The sequence below is a fragment of the Arachis hypogaea genome, chromosome 11 (assembly GCF_003086295.3).
Source record: "Arachis hypogaea cultivar Tifrunner chromosome 11, arahy.Tifrunner.gnm2.J5K5, whole genome shotgun sequence".
Lineage (NCBI taxonomy): Eukaryota > Viridiplantae > Streptophyta > Magnoliopsida > Fabales > Fabaceae > Arachis > Arachis hypogaea.
The window spans coordinates 72,695,053-72,715,468 of record NC_092046.1 but is presented as its reverse complement, the minus strand read 5'-3'; the positions used below and the strand labels follow the sequence as shown (position 1 = coordinate 72,715,468).

At 37.7% G+C, this 20,416-nt stretch overlaps 1 non-coding gene across 1 annotated transcript; it reads right to left on the bottom strand.

Annotated features, from left to right (window-relative positions):
* Positions 1-7,273: 7,273 nt before the first annotated feature.
* On the bottom strand, positions 7,274-7,381 carry LOC112726054 (small nucleolar RNA R71). The gene has a single exon (XR_003165124.1). It is a non-coding gene; the product is annotated as a small nucleolar RNA R71 (small nucleolar RNA).
* Between the last annotated feature and the right edge of the window lie 13,035 nt (positions 7,382-20,416).

Below are 20,416 nucleotides of genomic sequence, written 5' to 3'. Positions count from 1 at the left end.
AAATAAATGACAAGAAAAGTAAAGAAAACAATTAAAGAAAGCAATTAATAAAAGAGGGACATTCATGGTAAGGATTGAGAAGTAAAGTTTTCTATCCTAGTCATACAATGATCAACAAGAATTTATCCTATTTCGTCATCTCAACTATGGAAGAAGGTATAATGTTATCTTCACATAGGGAAAAAGTCAAATAAGACTAGCTAATCTCAATCCAAAAGTCTTAATCACCCTACTAATTGAATTAGCAAGAGATTAGAGTCAATGGAAATAATACTAGCTAACAACTCTAGATCACCAACATAGGTTGGGTCTTAATGACTCAAGGTTTCCTAATTTCCCTTTCCAAGCCAAGAACGCTAAAAAAGTTACTCTAACATCCTTCCAACCATTTTGTCAAACACTTGGAAGGCATAAAAGGAAAGCATAGTAAATTGACAACAAGAATGGTAAATTGACAACAAGAATATTAAATCTACAACTAGCCAATTGCAAGAAATTAACAATAACTCAATTAAACAATAAGGGAATATGAAACATAAATTGCATTAAAGGAAAATAAAGGGAACAAGAATATATAAACAACAAGGTAAACAAATACAAGGAGTAAAATACTAAACTAGGAAAGTAAAGGTAAAGGAACAAGAAATTGTAAAGGAAAAGTAAATCAAAGCATGAATTAATCTTAGATCTAAGATGCAATTAAACCTAAGAACCCTAATTCTAGAGATAAGAGGGAGCTTCTCTCTCTAGAAAACTAACTACATAATGCTAAGCTACAACTAATTGCTCCCCCTTGCCCAAGCTTGAATTCTGCTTGAAATACCCTCAAAAATGAGTTGGATTTGGGCTTGGGAAGCTCAGATATCGCCCCCAGCATTTTCACTTTAATGAGGTAACGTGCGAGCTGCGACGCGTACGCATGGGTCACGCATACACGTTGTCTGGCATTTTTCTTCTCACGCATACGCGTCATGTCATGCGTACGCGTCGCCTAGACGACCTCATTTTCATGCGTGCGCGTATGTCATGCGTGCGCATCGATGTATGCACTCCAAATCCTTGTTTTTCCATGAATTCTCCACATTGCATGCTTTTCTCTTCACTTCTTCCATCCAATACTTGCCTTATGAACCTGAAATCACTCAACAAATACATCAAGGCATCGAATGGAATTAAAGTGAATTAAAATCACCAATTTAAGGGCCTAAAAAGCATGTTTTTACACTTAAGCACAAATTAAGGGAGAATTATAAAACCATGCTATTTCATTGAATAAATGTGAGAAAAGGTGACAAAATCTCCTAAATTAAGCACAAGATAAACCACAAAATTGGGGTTTATCAAATCTCCCCACACTTAAACCAAGCATGCCCTCATGCTAAACTCAAGAAAGAAACAAAGGGTATCAATATTTATTCAATGCAAACTACCTAGATGCAACTACCTACATGCAATCTATCTAAATGAATGCAATTACTTGGTCAAAATAAATCAATTCTCAAGAATACATATACAAGTACAAGGGCTAAAGCAATAGCAATCAAAGCAAACCCACAATTGAATTGAGCTATTGAAAGATTTTACAAACTTGCAAAAATAGAGATGATCATAGTGAAAACATGTAATTGAGCAATCGAACCCTCACCAGATGTATATCCGCTTTAGTCACTCAAGTGTATGGGGTTGATTCACTCAATTCTCTCCTAATCATTCTTTCCAAGATTTATTTTTCATCTAACCGTCAACAATTATTTCATTCATGCATACAAATATCATGAGGAATTTTTCATAGGTTGTAATGGGGCTAGGGTCAAGGTAGGGTTATATATGGTCAAGTAACTTTAAAATTTGAATCTTTGATTATCTTAAACTTCCCGCCTAACCTATATAACAACCTATACAATTCAAAGCTAACCTAACTACCCATTCTTCACTTTTTCACACACCCATGCATTCTCTTTTTTATCACCATACATATGCATTGATTTTTATTGAACTTTACTTTGGGGAATTTTGTCCCCTTTTTATTGCTTTTCTTTTTCTTTCTTTTTCTATTTCTATTTTTTTCTTTTTATTTTTCTTTTTGTTCTTTTCATTTTTTTCTTTTTCAAACTAAAATATATATACAAAAGCATCAATGTATATGGAATAAACATAATTGATACATGAGTATGTACCCAATTCCCATAATTTTCAAGAAAACCACAAAATACACTTTTATCTCTACCCAATGTTCCTAATCCTTCCAAAATCAAATGATAAACACTCTCACTAGCCTAAGCTAATCAAAGATCCAAACAAGGGACATTTATTATTTTTCACTTAGGGCATGTGCTAAAATTAAGAACAAATGGGTTTAGCATAGGCTCAAAGTTGGCTAATAATGGAAGATAAAAGGTAAGGCTATTTGGGTAAGTGAGCTATTGAAACAATGGCCTCAATCATATAAGTGCATGTATACACAAAATAATGGACATAAAGAATCAAACAAATCACAGATTGCAATCATAGAAAGAGAATAATGCACACAAGAATGAAAATAAGTGGTCATATGATGTAACTACAAAATTAGGCTCAAATCTCACATGCTTGTGTTCTCAGCTCAAAACATGTTCCATAATATATAGTTCAAACAAGTTCTAATTTTTTTTTTCAATCAATTGGTGTGCCTATAGATAAAATCCTTAGAAAAATTCATTATTTTGACTAAGCTTATTATATATAGATGCAAAACAAGAAAATGCAACTAAAAATTCTAAAAAGACCTAAGAATGAAATGCAAAAGTGTTGGGATTAGAAATTTGTCACCCAAAAATACCGACTGGTTGGACGACCTCCCCACACTTAAAAGTTTGCACCGTCCTTGGTGCACTCAAAGATGAGTAAGGGGTACGGCGACTTTCCAGGTTGCCACCTTCAGCTGGCGGATCAACCGGTGCTGCGTGTTCTTTCTCCCGCTTCCATTTTTTGCTTTATGGTGACTTATCCTGAAAATAAATGACAAGATAAGGAGACAAGTGAATGCAAAAGCAAGGAAGCATACATTGTTGGAATGAGATAAGAATCACTAGAATGGAGTGAGTGAATTAGTATGACATTGGTGAAAAATAGGTGTGTGAATTCTAAATTAGGCGCTCTTTAGAACACACGCATGATGAGCGGATAATTTATACGCTTTTTGGCATTGTTTTTAGTATGTTTTTAGTAGAATCTAGTTACTTTTAGGGATGTTTTTATTAGTTTTTATGTTAAATTCACATTTCTGGACTTTACTATGAGTTTGTGTGTTTTTCTGTGATTTCAGGTATTTTCTGGCTGAAATTGAGGGACTTGAGCAAAAATCAGATTTAGAGGTTGAAGAAGGACTGCTGATGCTGTTGGATTCTGACCTCCCTGAACTCAAAGTAGATTTTCTGGAGCTACAGAACTCAAAATGGCGCGCTTCCAATTGCGTTGGAAAGTAGACATCCAGGGCTTTCCAGCAATGTATAATAGTTCATACTTTGAACGAGTTTAGACGATGTAAAAGGGCGTTGAACGCCAGTTCTACGCTGCTGTCTGGAGTTAAACGCCAGAAACAAGTCACAAACCAGAGTTGAACGCCAGAAATACGTTACAACCTGGCGTTCAACTCTGGAAAAAGCCTCTGCACGTGTAACATTTAAGCTCAGCCCAAGCACACACCAAGTGGGCCCCGGAAGTGGATTTATGCATTAATTACTTACTTCTGTAAACCCTAGTAGCTAGTTTATTATAAATAGGACTTTTTACTATTGTATTAGACATCTTTGGATTATATTTTGATCTATTGATCACGTTTGGGGCTGGCCATTCGGCCATGCCTGAACCTTCATCACTTATGTATTTTCAACGGTAGAGTTTCTGCACTCCATAGATTAAGGTGTGGAGCTCTGCTGTTCCTCAAAGATTAATGCAAAGTACTACTGTTTTTCTATTCAATTCAACTTATTCCGCTTCTAAGATATTCATTCGCACTTCAACCTGAATGTGATGAACGTGACAAACATCATCATTCCCCCACGAACGCGTGCTTGACAACCACTTTCGTTCCACCTTAGATTGAATGAGTATCTCTTGGATCTCTTAATCAGAATCTTCGTGGTATAAGCTAGATTGATGGCGGCATTCATGAGAGTCCGGAAAGTCTAAACCTTGTCTATGGTATTCCGAGTAGGACTCTGGGATTGAATGACTGTGACGAACTTCAAACTCGCGAGTGCTGCGCGTAGTGACAGACGCAAAAGGAGGGTGAATCCTATTCCAGTATGATCGAGAACCTCAGATGATTAGCCGTGCTGTGACAGAGCATTTGGACCATTTTCACAAGAGGATGGGATGCAGCCATTGACAAGGGTGATGCCTCCAGACGATTAGCCATGCAGTGACAGTGCATCGGACCATTTTCCGGAGAGGATAAAAAATAGCCATTGACAACGGTGATGTCCTTACATAAAGCCAGCCATAGAAAGGAGTAAGACTGATTAGAAGAAGACAGCAGGAAAGCAGAGGTTTAGAGGGACGAAAGCATCTCCATGCATTTATCTGAAATTCTCACCTAGGATTTACATAAGTATTTCTATCCCTATTTTATTATTAATATTCGAAAACTCCATAACCATTCTATATCCGCCTGACTGAGATTTACAAGATGACCATAGCTTGCTTCATACCAACAATCTCCGTGGGATCGACCCTTACTCGCGTAAGGTTTATTACTTGGACGACCCAGTGCACTTGCTGGTTAGTTGTGATAAAAAGTTGAGATTACAATTGAGCGTATCATGTTGATGGCGCCATCGATGACCACAATTTCGTGCACCAAGTTTTTGGCGCCGTTGCCGGGGATTGTTTGAGTTTGGACAACTGACGGTTCATCTTGTTGCTCAGATTAGGTAATTTTCTTTTTGTTTTATTTTCAAAAACTTTTCAAAAATCTTTCAAAAATTTTCTCCCTTGTTTTCGAAAAAAAAAAAGAGTAAAAAAGTAAAAAAATAAAAATGTTTTCAAAAATATATTTTTTCTTCAGAATTTTTAAGAATGAATTCTAGTGTTTCATGATGATTTGTTGAATCCTATCTGGCTGTAAAGCCATACCCAACTGCTTTGGGATTGGTCTTTAACTAATCACTTCAATGCATGTAATTCCATACTAAAGCTTGGCTGGCTATTAAGCCATGCCTAACCCTCAGATTGGAGCTTTAGACTAAGAGTACAAGATTCCTGGAATTCATATTAAAAATTTTGGAATCCTTATTTTTCTTTTTCACATTAATTTTCGAAAAATACAAAAAAATTAGAAAATAAAAAAAAATCAAAAATATTTCATGTTTCTTGTTTGGGTCTTGAGTCAGATTTTAAGTTTGGTGTCAATTGCATGTTCATCTTGCATTTTTTTCGAAAATTCATGCATTCATAGTGTTCTTCATGATCTTCAAGTTGTTCTTGGTAAGTCTTCTTGTTTGATCTTGATGTTTTCTTGTTTTGTGTCTTTTCTTGTTTTTCATGTGCATTTTTGCATTCATAGTGTCAGAACATGAAAGATTTCTAAGTTTGGTGTCCTGCATGTTTTCTTTGCATAAAAAAATTTTCAAAAATAAGTCTTGATGTTCATCTTGACATTCAAAGTGTTCTTGGTGTTCATCTTGACATTCATAGTGTTCTTTCATGCATTCATTGTTTTGATCCAAAAATTTTCATGCATTGAGTCTTTTTCATGTTTTTCCCTCTCATCATTAAAAATTCAAAAAAATCAAAAAATATCTTTCCCTTTTTCTCTCTTAAAATTTCGAAAATTAGATTTGACTTTTTCAAAATTTTTAAAATCTAGTTATTTTTATGAGTCAAATCAAATTTTCAATTTAAAAATCTTATCTTTTTCAAAATCTTTTTCAAAAATCAAATCTTTTTCATTTTTCTTATTTATTTTCGAAAATTTTAAAAATATTTTTCAAAAATCTTTTTTTTATCTTTATCTCCTAATTTTCGAAAATAACATCATCAATTAATGTTTTGATTCAAAAATTTCAAGTTTGTTACTTACTTGTTAAGAAAGATTCAAACTTTAAGTTCTAGAATCATATCTTGTGATTTCTTGTGAATCAAGTCATTAATTGTGATTTTAAAAAATCAAATCTTTTTCAAAATTAATTTCAATCATATCTTTTCAAAAATATCTTTTTATCTTATCTTTTTCAAAATCATATCTTTTTCAAAAATTTGATTTTAAAATATCTTTTCTAACTTCTTATCTTCTTATCTTTTCAAAATTGATTTTCAAATTTGTTTCAACTAACTAACTAACTTTTTGGTTTGTTTCTTATCTTTTTCAAAACTACCTAACTAACTATCTCTCTCTCTAATTTTTGAAAATCCCTTCCCTCTTTTTCAAAACTTCTTTTTAAATTAACTAATTATTTTAATTTTTGATTTTAATTTTCGAAAACTAACTTTTTTTTTGTCAAAAACTATTTTCGAAAATCACTAACCCTTTTTCAAAAATAATTTTCGAAAATCCTTCTCCCTCATCTCCTTCTAATTATTTATTCATCTACTAACACTTCTCTTCATCTCACATCACTGCTCCTATCCTTACCTTTGTGTTTGGATTCTTCATTCTTCTTCACCCCTATTCCTTTTCTTCTTTTACTAACAATAAGGAACCTCTTTACTATGACATAGAGGATTCCTCTTCTTTTCTTGTTCTCTTCTCTTTCTTATGAGCAGGAACAAGGAAAAAGGCATTCTTGTTGAAGCTGATCCAGAACCTGAAAGGACTCTGAAGAGGAAACTAAGAGAAGCTAAATTACAACAATCCAGAGATAACCTTATTGAAAATTTCGAACAAGTAAAGGAGATGGCAGCCGAACCCAACAACAATAATGCAAGGAGAATGCTTGGTGACTTTACTGCACCTAATTCCAATTTACATGGAAGAAGCATCTCCATTCCTACCATTGGAGCAAACAACTTTGAGCTGAAACCTCAAGTAGTTTCTCTGATGCAGCAGAACTGCAAGTTTCATGGACTTCCATCTGAAGATCCTTTTCAGTTCTTAACTGAATTCTTGCAGATATGTGATACTGTTAAGACTAATGGAGTAGATCCTGAAGTCTACAGGCTCATGCTTTTCCCTTTTGCTGTAAGAGACAGAGCTAGAGTGTGGTTGGAATCTCAACCCAGAGACAGCCTGAACTCTTGGGACAAGATGGTCACGGCTTTCTTAGCCAAGTTCTTTCCTCCTCAAAAGCTGAGCAAGCTTAGAGTGGATGTTCAGACCTTCAGACAGAAAGAAGGTGAATCCCTCTATGAAGCTTGGGAGAGATACAAAGAACTGACCAAAAAGTGTCCTTCTGACATGCTTTCAGAATGGACCATCCTGGACATATTCTATGATGGTCTATCTAAGTTATCTAAGATGTCATTGGATACTTCTGCAGGTGGATCCATTCACCTAAAGAAAACGCCTGCAGAAGCTCAAGAACTCATTGACATGGTTGCTAATAACCAGTTCATGTACACTTCTGAGAGGAATCCTGTGAGTAATGGGACGCCTATGAAGAAGGGAGTTCTTGAAATTGATACTCTGAATGCCATATTAGCTCAGAATAAAATATTGACTCAGCAAGTCAATATGATTTCTCAGAGTCTGAATGGAATGCAAGCTGCATCCAACAGTACTCAAGAGGCATCTTCTGAAGAAGAAGCTTATGATCCTGAAAACCCTGCAATAGCAGAGGTAAATTATATGGGTGAACCTTATGGAAACACCTATAACCCATCATGGAGAAATCATCCAAATCTCTTATGGAAGGATCAAAAGCCTCAACAAGGCTTTAATAATGGTGGAAGAAATAGGTTTAACAATAGTAAACCTTTTCCATCAACCACTCAGCAACAGACAGAGAACTCTGAACAAAATACCTCTAATTTAGCAAACTTAGTCTCTGATCTATCTAAGACCACTATGAGTTTCATGAATGAAACAAGGTCATCCATTAGAAATTTGGAGGCACAAGTGGGCCAGCTGAGTAAAAGGATCACTGAAATCCCTCCTAGTACTCTCCCAAGCAATACAGAAGAAAATCCAAAAGGAGAGTGCAAGGCCATTGAATTAATCACCATGGCCGAACCTGTGAAGAAAGGAGAGGACGTGAATCCCAAGGAGGAAGACCTCCTGGGACGTCCAGTGATCAATAAGGAGCTTTCTTTTGAGGAAACAAAGGAATCTGAGACTCATCTAGAGACCATAGAGATTCCATTGAACCTCCTTATGCCATTCATGAGCTCTGATGAGTATTCCTCTTTTGAAGAGAATGAGGATGTTACTGAAGAGCAAGCTGCCAAGTTTCTTGGTGCAATCATGAAGCTGAATGCCAAATTATTTGGTATTGAAACTTAGGAAGATGAACCTCCCTTGTTCACCAATGAACTAAGTGATCTGGATCAACTAACATTGCCTCAGAAGAAACAGGATCCTGAAAAGTTCGTAATACCTTGTACCATAGGCAACATGATCTTTGAAAAGGCTCTGTGTGACCTTGGTTCAGGGATAAACCTCATGCCCCTCTCCGTAATAGAGAAACTGGGAATCTATAGGGTGCAAGCCACTAAAATCTCATTAGAGATGACAGACAATTCAAGAAAACAGGCTTATGGACAAGTAGAGGACGTGTTAGTAAAGGTTGAAGGCCTTTACATCCCTGCTGATTTCATAGTCCTAGATACTGGGAAGGATGAGGATGAATTCATCATCCTTGGAAGACCCTTCCAAGCCACAGCAAGAGCTGTGATTGATGTGGACAGAGGAGAATTGATCCTTCAATTAAATGAGGACAACCTTGTGTTTAAAACTCATGGATCTCTCTCTGTACCCATGGAGAGGAAGCACAGTAAGCTTCTCTCAAAGCAGAGTCAACCAGAGCCCCCACAGTCAAACTCTAAGTTTGGTGTTGGGAGGCCACAACCAAACTCTAAGTTTGGTGTTGAACTCCCATTTCTAAACTCTAAGTTTGGTGTTGGAGAGTCTCAACAATGCTCTGAACATCTGTGAGGCTCCATGAGAGCCCACTGTCAAGCTATTGACATTAAAGAAGCGCTTGTTGGGAGGCAACCCAATTTTTATCTAATTTCTATTTTTATTGTTTTTCATGTTTTATTAGGTTCATGATCATGTGGAGTCACAAAAGAAATATAAAAATTGAAAACGGAATCAAAAATAGCAGAAGAAAAATCACACCCTGGAAGAAGACCTTACTGGCGTTTAAACGCCAGTAAGAAGCATCTGGCTGGCGTTCAACGCCAGAACAGAGCATGGTTTTGGCACTGAACGCCCAAAATGGGCAGCATCTGGGCGTGTGAACGCCAGAATTGCACCCTGGAGAAGAGCTGGCGCTGAACACCCAGAACAAGCATGGTTCTGGCGTTCAACGCCAGAAATGGGCAACAAATGGGCGTTCAACGCCCAGAATAAGCACCAATCTGGCGCTGAACGCCCAGAGTTGTGTGCAAGGGCATTTTGCATGCCTAATTTGGTGCAAGGTTGTAAATCTTTAAACACCTCAGGATCTGTGGACCCCACAAGATCACCTCAGGATCTGTGGACCCCACAGGATCCCCACCTACCTCCACTCACTTCTTCTCACCCCTCTCTCACATCCATCCACTCTTCCCCATAAACCTACTCTATACACTCACCTACCTTCATAATTCAACATCTCTTTCCCACCCAATCCCACCCATATGGCCGAATACACACATCCCTCAATCTCCTCCATATCTTCTTCTTCTTCTTCTATTCTTTCTTCTTTTGCTCGAGGGCGAACAACATTCTAAGTTTGGCGTGGTAAAAGCATAACTTTTTTGTTTTTCCATAACCATTAACGGCACCTAAGGCCAGAGAAACCTCAAGAAAGAGGGAAGGGAAGGCAATTGCTTCAACCTCTGAGCCATGGGAGATGGAAAGATTCATCTCACAAGCCCATCACTAAGAAAAGGATGGAGCAAACAAGAGAGCACATTCATGGATCTCAATAGACACATGAAAAAGCTCATCATCAAGAAATCCCTGAGATACCTCAAGGGATGCACTTTCCTCCACAGAACTATTGGGAGCAAATCAACACCTCCCTAGGAGAATTAAGTTCCAACATGGGACAATTAAGGGTGGAACATCAAGAACACTCCATCATCCTTCATGAAATAAGAGAAGATCAAAAAGCTATGAGGGAGGAGCAACAAAGACAAGGAAGAGACATAGAAGAGCTCAAGGACATCATTGGTTCCTCAAGAAGGAAACGCCACCATCACTAAGGTGGACTCATTCCTTGTTCTTACACTCTCTGTTTTTCGTTTTCTTTATGTTAAGTGATTATCCATGTTTGTGTCTTATTACATGATCATTAGTAGTTAGTAACTTTGTCTTAAAGTTATGAATGTCCTATTAATCCATCACTTCTCTTAAATGAAAAATGTTTTAATTCAAAAGAACAAGAAGTACATGAGTTTCGAATTTATCCTTGAACTTAGTTTAATTATATTGATGTGGTGACAATGCTTCTTGTTTTCTGAATGAATGCTTGAACAGTGCATATGTCTTTTGAAGTTGTTGTTTAAGAATCTTAAATATGTTGGCTCTTGAAAGAATGATGACAAAGAGACATGTTATTTGATAATTTGAAAAATCATAAACATGATTCTTGAAGCAAGAAAAAGCAGCAAAGAACAAAGCTTGCAGAAAGAAAAAAAATAGCGAAAAAAAATAGAAAGAAAAAGAAAAAGCAAGCAGAAAAAGCCAAAAGCTCTTAAAACCAAGAGGCAAGAGCAAAAAGCAAGTAACCCTTAAAACCAAAAGGCAAGGGTAATAAAAAGGATCCCAAGGCTTTGAGCATCAGTGGATAGGAGGGCCTAAAGGAATAAAATCCTGGCCTAAGCGGCTAAACCAAGCTGTCCCTAACCATGTCCTTGTGGCGTGAAGGTGTCAAGTGAAAACTTGAGACTGAGCGGTTAAAGTCAAGGTCCAAAGCAAAAAAAAGAGTGTGCTTAAGAACCCTGGACACCTCTAATTGGGGACTTTAGCAAAGCTGAGTCACAATCTGAAAAGGTTCACCCAATTATGTGTCTGTGGGATTTATGTATCCAGTGGTAATACTGGAAAACAAAGTGCTTAGGGCCACGGCCAAGACTCATAAAATAGCTGTGTTCAAGAATCATTATACTGAACTAGGAGAATCAATAACACTATCTGAACTCTGAGTTCCTATAGAAGCCAATCATTCTGAACTTCAATGGATAAAGTGAGATGCCAAAACTATTCAAGAGGCAAAAATCTACAAGTCCCGCTCATCTGATTGGAGCTATGTTTCATTGATAGTTTGGAATTTATAGTATATTCTCTTCTTTTTATCCTATTTGATTTTCAGTTGCTTGGGGACAAGCAACAATTTAAGTTTGGTGTTGTGATGAGCGGATAATTTATACGCTTTTTGGCATTGTTTTTAGTATGTTTTTAGTGGAATCTAGTTACTTTTAGGGATGTTTTTATTAGTTTTTATGTTAAATTCACATTTCTGGACTTTACTATGAGTTTGTGTATTTTTCTGTGATTTCAGGTATTTTCTGGCTGAAATTGAGGGACTTGAGCAAAAATCATATTCAGAGGTTGAAGAAGGACTGCTGATGCTGTTGGATTCTGACCTCCCTGCACTCAAAGTGGATTTTCTGGAGCTACAGAACTCAAAATGGCGCGCTTTCAATTGCGTTAGAAAGTAGACATCCAGGACTTTCCAGCAATGTATAATCGTTTATACTTTGAACGAGTTTAGACGACGTAAAAGTGCGTTGAACGCCAGTTCTACGCTGCTGTCTGGAGTTAAACGCCAGAAACAAGTCACAAACCAGAGTTGAACGCCAGAAATACGTTACAACCTGGCGTTCAACTCCAGAAAGAGCCTCTGCACGTGTAACATTCAAGCTCAGCCCAAGCAGACACCAAGTGGGCCCCGGAATTGAATTTATGCATAAATTACTTACTTTTGTAAACCCTAGTAGCTAGTTTATTATAAGTAGGACTTTTTACTATTGTATTAGACATCTTTGGATTATATTTTGATCTATTGATCACGTTTGGGTCTGGCCATTCGGCCATGCCTGGACCTTCATCACTTATGTATTTTCAACGGTAGAGTTTCTGCACTCCATAGATTAAGGTGTGGAGCTCTGCTGTTCCTCAAAGATTAATGCAAAGTACTACTGTTTTTCTATTCAATTCAACTTATTCCGCTTCTAAGATATTCATTCACACTTCAACCTGAATGTGATGAACGTGACAATCATCATCATTCCCCCACGAATGCGTGCCTGACAACCACTTCCGTTCCACTTTAGATTGAATGAGTATCTCTTGGATCTCTTAATCAGAATCTTTGTGGTATAAGCTAGATTGATGGCGGCATTCATGAGAGTCCGGAAAGTCTAAACCTTGTCTGTGGTATTCCGAGTAGGACTCTGGGATTGAATGACTGTGACTAACTTCAAACTCGCGAGTGCTGGGCGTAGTGACAGACGCAAAAGGAGGGTGAATCCTATTCCAGTATGATCGAGAACCTCAGATGATTAGCCGTGCTGTGACAGAGCATTTGGACCATTTTCACAAGAGGATGGGATGCAGCCATTGACAAAGGTGATGCCTCCAGACGATTAGCCATGCAGTGACAGCACATCGGACCATTTTCCGGAGAGGATAAAAAGTAGCCATTGACAACAGTGATGTCCTTACATAAAGCCAGCCATAGAAAGGAGTAAGACTGATTGGAAGAAGACAGCAGGAAAGCAGAGGTTTAGAGGGACGAAAGCATCTCCATGCATTTATCTGAAATTCTCACCTAGGATTTACATAAGTATTTCTATCCCTATTTTATTATTAATATTCGAAAACTCCATAACCATTCTATATCCGCGTGACTGAGATTTACAAGATGACCATAGCTTACTTCATACCAACAATCTCCGTGGGATCGACCCTTACTCGCGTAAGGTTTATTACTTGGACGACCCAGTGCACTTGCTAGTTAGTTGTGCGAAGTTGTGATAAAAGGTTGAGATTACAATTGAGCGTACCATGTTGATGGCGCCATCGATGATCACAATTTCTTACACCAACACACCATCGTAGAGGGTTATGTCACAATAGAAGAAGCATGCACTTCACTTATTCTAGTGTGCTTGAAATACTTCAAAGAAAACTTGAAGGTTAAGATAACCAAACAAGTAGTGAAGAAGCATAAAAGCACTCAAGCAAATAATTAAACAATTGTGAAATGGATAATGAATGGACATTGATTGATATGCAAGGTAAAACAAGGAAAGATGAAATTAAACCTATTTAACTTACTAGACTCCGAAATAAACTCAACTAACTAAACAAAACATGAAATTAAACCTATTTTACTAATATGTACAAAAAGAAAAAGGGAAAGATGTTACTAGGGGTGTTCAAAACCAATCTGGACTGAACTAAACCGACCAACCGAACCGAAAAAACCAAAAACTGAACAAACCGATAACCGAAAAAAACATGTTTTGCTATTTTTAGTTCGGTTCGGTTCGATTTTCGGTTCTGATAATAAAAACCCTAACCGAACCGAACCAAACCGGTAAGGTAAAAAACCAAAAAAAACCAATCCCCCCAAAAGCCCCCCTCCCCCAAAATGAACGAAACCTAAACCTAACCCAGTAACCCCATTCGGCCATTCCCCCAAGCCCCACTCCCAAACGAACCCTAGCCCCTCTCTCCCTACTCCCTAGGTCTTACAGCCTCGCTCTCTGCACCTTCCATCGCCGGTGAGAGACCTCCTCCCACCACCTCGCAGCCACCGCCGACCTTCATCCCAGCGTAGCTCTTCTACTGCTCCCACCCAGGACCTCCTCGCGGACAGAGCAGCCCAGCAGTACAGCACACAGCCAGCGCCCAGCAGGTCGGCACCACCCTTTTAAGTCGTACCCACCACCACCCTCAGTCCCTCGCAACTCGCAAATCGCACCCAGTAGGCTAGGACCACCCATTCACCCAGGACCACTCAGCGGACACAGAGCACTGTATCAAGTCAGATATGGAGCCCAAGCCACCGAGTCAGGTATGTAACTTTATTGAAATTGCTGTTCTGTTTGTTTTGTTGAATTACTGAAACTGCTTCTGGTTTGTGTTGTTCTGTTGAATTACTAAAAGTTTGAGTCTTGTTTTGTTTTGCTGTTCTGTTGAATTACTGAATTACTTTTGAGTTTTGAAGTGATTTAGTATGATTTATCAAGTGTTGGAGGTTCTGGATCTTGATAATGTTAGATTGAAGGTAACATATAAATGGAGAAGTCTTGGAACTTGCGCGGTTAAGGTTATATTTCAATTGTGTCATCTGATGGTTACTACTGTTTGATTTGTAGAATATGTATCAGATTTTTATCTACCATGGTCTAGGTATAAAGGTAGACCAACATTACCGAGGAAGTTGATCTCGCAGGGTGCTGCACAGAAGCAATATAGTGTTGAGGTTTACCCACTCATTTTGAAGTTGACTGATGCCAGAGATAAGAGTGTGTCAACTGTAAAATTAAGTAAAAAGGTACCAATTGATTTCATATGGGGTTGTTTTGTTGGTTTTGCGGTTATGTTGCACTAAGTAGTAAGTACAGAAGAGTATCGAATCTGTTAAAGTATGACACCTATTTAATTTTAAAAGCATATGTAATACACATTGGCATTACTATGTCAATGTTATTCATCTTTTATCCAAAAAGAAAAAATACTGTTGAGTATTTTTATGTGAGGAAGACATTGGAACACTGACATTACTCGATAGCCTATTGCAAGTAAAGAACACGATTTGCTATTATATGTAAAGTTCTTCTATTCTTTCTTATTAGCATATTTTCCAAGGCCATCTATTTTGGTTCTAACTTGGCATAATGTGATAATTGAAATGTTAGACCAATGTAGTTCTGATTATTGCTTTTTTGTTTCTCTCATATATTTTAGGCGAACATAAGGGAACTATATGAACTGGTGTGCAAAATCAAAGGAGTAGAATAAAAAAAGGTGCTTATTTATTTATTTTTTTATGTTTTCTTATGTGGTTATGTTTTGCTTTCTTTTTCCCTCTGTAATCAATAATGCTTTCCGCTTTTGTCTTTCTTTTCTTTTCCTGGTTAAAAATTATCTTAGGCCTGTATTTGGGATTACTTTAATTTAAACAAACATTCAGTGCTAGCTGTGTTAGACCAGACAAGTATGGTAGTATTTTTTTTAATTGATTAAAAAAATTGAACAAACCGAACCAAACCAAACTGATTTTAATTGGTTTGGTTTGGTTCGGATGGCTTTGCTAAAAAAACTGAACCAAACCGAATCGCAGTTTAATTAGACGATCAGATCGGATAACCTTTCTCTCAAAAACCGAACCAAACCGCACCGCGAACACCCCTAGATGTTACAATGGTGGGGTGTCTCCCACTTAACACTTTTATTTATTGCCCTTAAGTTGGACTTATGGGGAGCTCTTCATCAAAGTGGCTTGTGCTTGAATCCATCCTTGAACATCCACCACTGCTTGGACTTCCAATAAGCTCCATCATTCAAAGTCAATATCTCCAAGCTTTGATGGAGTTCTTCACAAACCATGAGCTCTCAAAGTTGATCCTCCTCTTGTAATCTGGGATCCCATACTTTGTTTTCACACTCGTCTTCAAGTTGATCATGGTGATTTCCTCCGGGTGATAGAAAAGTCAAATTCTTACTAAGGCACCAAATGATCCTCCTAGACTCATCCATTTGAGCACGACACCAATCCATGCTCCTCAAGTTTGAGCTTCCAACCATAATGAGCCTAGACTTACACCGCCAACCACTAAACATCCTCCTCTTATGCTTAATTCCGCAAAGCGCCCTAAGTTGGCCATCCGTCTCAAGAATACCATATTCAAGTGGGATAATAAAGCTAAGAGTTAGAAGTTTTACCGAATCAAATAAAGGATTAGATGACAACTTAGGTGGAGGGGTTCCCAATGATCTTGACAAAGCACGCTCCACTCCCGTCCATCCTCTTCTAAAGGCTTCCACCACTTGACAAGGTGCTTCAAGCTCTACCTCTTGCCAAGCTTCCTCAAGTTCAAATTCTTCCTCACCAAATTCTTCTAGCTTTTTCCCATCACTCAAATAATAAATAGGGAGTTGAGTGAAATCTACCCCTTCATCAATTCCAAGTCCAATGGGGAAGAGTTTTTCAAACTCAAAAGGATCATATATATGTTGATGCGAAATCATCATAGATAGGGGAACTTAGTGCTTGCCCCACTTCTTCTAATTCTTCAATCATATCATGCCTTGGAGGTTGTGCACTATCCTCCTCAACACCAATTTCAAACTCCATGGAAGAGGGCTCTTCAACTCTAGATTCCTCCTTGAACTCAACATCTCCTAATCTTCAACCACTACTTTTTCTTGTTCAATAATCTCTACCTCCTCCTCTTGTTGTACTTCTTGCTTTAACTCATCCTCTCACTTTGAAGCTTCAAGTTCATTCCCTCACTAAACTCCTTGAGTGCTTCTCCACATTCAACAATGGGAGTGCCTTGATCGTATAAGCTTAGGCGGGATGAGACCATGTTTCTAACGGCTTCCATCACGATAGCAATCTTGGCTTCTACCTCCTTGAACTCTTTTTTCGTCTCCTCTTGTTGCCTTAGGATACGAGTGATAAACCCCATTTTTAGGGTTTATCTTGTGTTGAATTTAGAGGGTTGTGTCAACTTCTCTCCTATTTATCCAATGAAATAGCATGGTTTTATAACTTCTCCTTTAATTGTGCTTAAGAGTGAAAACATGCTTTTTAGGTCTTAAAATAACTAAATTTAATTCACCTTGATTCCATTAGATGCCTTGATATATTTGTTAAGTGATTTCAGGTTTAGGAGGCAAGGATTGGATTGAGGGAATGAAGAAAAAGCATGCAGAAATGGAGAACTCATGAAGAAATGAAGGAATCACAAAGTAGTCAAGCCCGACCTCTTTGCACTTAATCAATCATAATTTGAGCTACAGAGGTCCAAATGACATGGTTCTAGTTGTGTTGGAAAGCTAACATCCGGGGATTCAAAATGATATAAAATTTGCCATAGTTGCATCGCGTTTAGGGATGCGCACGTGCACTATATGCATACACGCTGAAGTTGCACGTGACTCACTAAAATGCAACTCGTGGCCAGTGATTTCTGAAGCATTTTGGGCCCAATCCAACTTATTTCTGATGCTATTTAACCCAAGGATTGAAGAGGGATGACACACTTAGACACTTAGACACTTAGTTACTTTTAGTTTAGTTTTATCAAGCTTTTAGTTAGTTTCTGGAGAGAGAAGCTCTCACTTCTCTCTAGGATTAGGATTAGGTTAGATCTAGATTAGGAATTCTTAAATCTAGGTTAATTTCATGCTTTGATTCACTTTTCCTTTTGTAATTCTTCTTCTTCTATATCTCTTCTCTCTAGTTTAGCATTTAATTCTTGTAATTATCTACTTTTATGTTGATGCACTTTTGTTCTTTCCTTTTCCTTTTAATGCAATGCATGTTTTGATTTCCTTTATTGTTCATTTAATTTGTTGTTGTTTAATTCCTTGCAATTGAGTAGTGTAGATTTACTTTCCTTATAATTTTACTATGTTTACTTTTATTGCCTTCCAAGTGTTTGATAAAATGCTTGGTTGGATTTTAGAGTAGAATTTTATGCTCTTGGCTTGGGATGGTAATTTAGGAACTCTTGAGTTACTAATGTCCAAGTGATTGATGATTGGGAGCCATTAACTCTAGTTCTCACTAATTGAATTAGTGGAGAGTTAGGACTTATGGACTTGGATTGATATAACTCATTTGGCTTTTCTTTACTACTAGTTAGAGGATGACTTAATGGGATTGATCCTTGCCAATTCTCATGTTGTGGTTAGTGATAAGGATAGAGATCCTTAACTACCAAACCTTGCTAATACCGTTTTATCATTTACATTTCCATTGCAATTTATTTTTCTCGTCTCTTATCCAAAACCCCAAAACATACCTCTAACCAATAACAAGAACACTTTATTGCAATTCCTAGGGAGAACGACCCGGGGTTTGAATACTTCGGTTATTAATTTTAGGGGTTTGTACTTGTGACAAACAAATGTTTGTATGAAAGGATTATTAATTGGTTTAGAAATTATACTTCGACGAGATTTCAATTGTAAAATTCTATACCATCAATTTTCCAATCATCAAATGGTAATTTAGGAACTCTTGAGTTACTAATGTCCAAGTGATTGATGATTGGGAGCCATTAACTCTAGTTCTCACTAATTGAATTAGTGGAGAGTTAGGACTTATGGACTTGGATTGATATAACTCATTTAACTTTCCTTTACTACTACTTAGAGGATGACTTAATGGGATTGATCCTTGCCAATTCTCATGTTGTGGTTAGTGATAAGGATAGAGATCCTTAACCACCAAACCTTGCCAAGACCGTTTTATCATTTACATTTCCATTGCCATTTATTTTTCTCGTCTCTTATCCAAAACCCCAAAACATACCTCTAACAAATAACAAGAACACTTTATTGCAATTCCTAGGGAGAATGACCCGATGTTTGAATACTTCGGTTATTAATTTTAGGGGTTTATACTTGTGACAAACAAATGTTTGTATGAAAGGATTATTGATTGGTTTAGAAACTATACTTCGATGAGATTTCAATTGTGAAATTCTATACCATCAATTTTCCAATCATCAAAATGGCGCCGTTGCCGGGGATTGCAATGGTGTTATGTTATTGCTTATTGTACATATGTGAATATTGTGAATAGCTTGATTTTTGGATTGCTTGTTAGTTTTGGCTAGTTTTAGGACTTTGTTTCATTACTTCTTTTTGGCTTTTGTTTCTTATTTTCTCTTTTCATCATGAATTCTCACTTTGGCTATGAGTTTAGTCCTAACTATGTTGTAGGAAATGAGGGCTACAATAAAGATGTGTATCAAAGATGGGATAATCAAAGGTGGGAGGAGCCATATGCATATGATCAATCTTCATGGCAACAACCTCCACCAATACACTATGAACAAGAGCCATTCTATGATGCATATCAATCAAATGGCTATGGTGAATCTCCTTGTGACTTTCAAGAACCACCACCATATGCCTATGAGCCATATCCTCAACATAACCCTCAACCATACTCACAAGCCCCTTCTTACCAACTGGTGCACAAAATCACAATCACACTTTTGCAATTCCGCACAACTAACCAGCAAGTGCACTGGGTCATCCAAGTAACACCTTATGTGAGTAAGGGTCGATCCCACGGAGATTGTCGGCTTGAAGCAAGCTATGGTTATCTTGTAACTCTTAGTCAGGATATCAATAATTCTCAAATTTAATTGGAATGAGTGAAAGAACATGGATTAAATAATACTTGTTATGCAGTAATGGAGAACAGGTTGAGGTTTTGGAGATGCTCTGTCTTCTGAATCTCTGCTTTCCTACTGTCTTCTTCTTCACGCACGCAAGTCTCCTTCCATGGCAAGCTGTATGTTGGTGGATCATCGTTGTCAATAGCTACCATCCGTCCTCTCAGTGAAAATGGTCCTAATGCACTGTCACTGCACGGCTAATCATCTATCGGTTCCCACTCATGCTGGAATAGGATCCATTGATCCTTTTGCATCTGTCACTATGCCCAACACTTGTAAGTTTGAAGCTCGTCACAGTCATCCCATCCCAGATCCTACTCAGAATACCACAGACAAGGTTTAGACTTTCCAGATCTCAAGAATGGCTACCAATAATTCTAGCCTATACCACGAAGACTCTGATCTTAATCAGGAGGCTAAGAGATATGCACTCAGTCTAAGGTAGAACGGAGGTGGTTGTCAGGCACACGTTCATAGGTTGAGAATGGTGATGAGTGTCATGGATCATCACATTCATCAAGTTGAAGTGCGAGTGAATATCTTAGAATAGAAACAAGCGTGATTGAATGGAAAACAGTAGTAATTGCATTAATTTATCAAAACACAGCAGAGCTCCTCACCCCCAACCATGGGGTTTAGAGACTCATGCCGTAGAAGATACAAGTTCTAAAGATGAAAAGTATGAAAAAGTGTGTAAATACAATAGCAAAAGGTCCTATTTATAGAAAACTAGTAGCCTAGGGTTTACAGAAATGAGTAAATGATGTAGAATCCACTTACGGGCCCACTTGGTGTGTGCTTGGGCTGAGCATTGAAGCTTTCACATGTAGAGACTTTTCTTGGAGTTAAACGCCAGCTTTTGTGCCAGTTTGGGCGTTTAACTCCAGCTTTTATGCCAGTTCTGGCGTTTTGA